Source organism: Xyrauchen texanus, chromosome 37, assembly GCF_025860055.1.
Source record: "Xyrauchen texanus isolate HMW12.3.18 chromosome 37, RBS_HiC_50CHRs, whole genome shotgun sequence".
NCBI lineage: Eukaryota > Metazoa > Chordata > Actinopteri > Cypriniformes > Catostomidae > Xyrauchen > Xyrauchen texanus.
In genome coordinates, this window is record NC_068312.1 from 39,532,515 (window position 1) to 39,535,014 (window position 2,500).

General features: G+C 42.7%; 1 protein-coding gene across 1 annotated transcript in view; it reads left to right on the forward strand.

Moving 5' to 3' along the window:
• The first annotated feature begins 942 nt into the window (after positions 1-942).
• Positions 943-2,500, forward strand: part of sema6a (sema domain, transmembrane domain (TM), and cytoplasmic domain, (semaphorin) 6A) — a 106,527-nt gene continuing 104,969 nt past the window's right edge. Inside the window, 1 exon segment of the mRNA XM_052107819.1 lies at positions 943-1,132. The gene's annotated coding sequence lies outside the window, so the exon portion shown is untranslated.

Genomic DNA, 2,500 nt, shown 5'->3' on the forward strand with positions numbered 1-2,500 from the left:
GCACACACACGCACGCACACGCGCGCACACACACGCGCACACACACGCACGCACACACACGCACGCACGCACGCACTCACGCGCACACACACACGCGCACACACGCGCAGGCACACATGCACACACACGCGCACGCACGTGCGCACGCGCACACACGCACGCACACAGGCACACACACGCACGCGCACACCCGCACTCACACACAAATGCACACACGCACGCGCACGTACACTCACGCACACACACACACAATCACTCTGGACCCAGTACACTATCTTTCTGAACTGTTTTCTTCTGGCCGACACTACAGAGCACTGAGCACCAGCACCGTCAGGCACAGGAACAGTTTTATTCCCCTCAGTCTATCATCTCATGAACAGTTCAAACTGCCCCAAATCCTCTCCAGTGGTCAATACAATCATGTGTATTATTCAGTCCATCCAATCCTACTTCTCTCCATAATTCATTTATATTCTTTTACATATCCACCTCTTCTTCAATACATCATAACTGTGTGTCTGTATATCAAACATTCTAGCAACATTACACTGTATATTTCTCATTTCTCTAATTATTTTTATGTGACTACATGTATATGTGTTAAAATGTGTGTGTATATATATATATAGATGCATTTGCACTGGAAGCTTCCGTCACCATGACAAATTCCCTGTATGTGTCTGACAATAAAGCTCAATCTGATCCTGATGAGTGTCCGAGTGAACCATTCGTGATTTGAATTGCGTTAATTGTGCAATAAACACATTCAGGGTCAGTCCTGTGTGTGTGTGTGTGTGCTGGTGAATGTCGGTGAGATGAGCGGGTGACAGCAGCTCTGTGATGAAACAAAAGCTCGCGGAGGTCCGTGGCTCCTCCCTGACTCTGTGTGTGTGTGTGTGTGTGTGTGTGTGTGTGTGTGTGTGTGTGACAGCTGCGCGCACTGAGCTCACTAAAGCTCCAGCTCTAATAGGATGAACAGCTGCTCGTGTGTGAATGCTCCTTCATTGTTCGTTTTCTTCTTTCTTTCATATTCTCGCGGACTGATCGATCAGTGGTCGGATGTGATCGGATGTGATCGGATGTGATCGGGCGTTCTGATGGATTTATCGGTGTAAAGACGCTGTCAAACACGGTATGTGATCTGAACACACGCGCTTCTGTCATATAGAGGAATAATAATAAGAATAATAATAATAATTATGCGCTCACACTATCACGTGAATGCTTGTTTTGATCACAGAACTGTTACAATATCCTCTTGTCTCGTTACTTTGTAGCGATTAAGCGCGCGGGGGCTTTATGACGTCACTCCGCTAAACTTCTACTGCATTTGTTTTAGTGCATGATCAGTGAATGATTAATAACTCATTTATAAAGTGCTTAATAAATAAACACCAGTGTGTCATGTGATAATACACTTCAGCTTCTGTTCTTGACATGAGATCTAGTGTGTTGTAATAAATGCCATTTCTCAGTTTGATTATCCTGATATCAGTAGATTTATGTTCAACACGAGCATGAATATGAATATAAACATGAACATTATTGGGATTGTCTGATAAAGATGAGATGCAGATTTGGTACTGTTTGGTTTTGGTCCATGAAGTTGGTTTGTTTTTTTCTGGCATAGATCTGATGTCTATTCTATTCTGTTCTATTCTTCAGTGTTTGTAAGCGACAGTAAGAGTTATGTTATATATGTAATATATGTTATATATGTTATATATGTTATATATGTTATATATGTTATATGCTGCTCCGTATATTAAATTCTTCATGAATGTGTGCGATCAGAAATGTGTTGAACTCTTCCAAGGTGCTGAATGACAGTAAAAAATCCCATCTTGAGGTTTTCTGAAGGTTTTCTGAAGGTTTTCTTGAGGTTTTCTGAAGGTTTTCTGGAGGTTTTCTGGAGGTTTTCTGAAGGTTTTCTTGAGGTTTTCTAAAGGTTTTCTGGAGGTTTGCGGAAGGTTTTCTAAAGGTTTTCTGAAGGTTTTCTTGAGGTTTTCTGAAGGTTTTCTGGAGGTTTGCGGAAGGTTTTCTGGAGGTTTTCTGGAGGTTTTCTGAAGGTTTTCTTGAGGTTTTCTAAAGGTTTTCTTGAGGTTTTCTGAAGGTTTTCTAAAGGTTTTCTGAAGGTTTTCTTGAGGTTTTCTGAAGGTTTTCTGGAGGTTTGCGGAAGGTTTTCTGGAGGTTTTCTGGAGGTTTTCTGAAGGTTTTCTGGAGATTTTCTGGAGGTTTGCAGAAGGTTTCTGAAGGGTGGTCTGTTCTTCGACCCCAGGGGTCGTGAAGGGTGTGTCAGTGTCAGCCGTCGGCCTGTTTTCAGACTTTATTCCTGAATGAAGGGAATCAGACAGACGTGTTCATCTGTAGTGTGTGTCAGTAACAATAAAACAGCATCTGTTATTGTGCGGCGGTCAGGAGAGCAGCAGTGGACGTCTGTAATCTCATTCTGTGCTGTTGGTTTTGTCTTTGTGTTCCTGTGAGATGGCAGATAGATGGC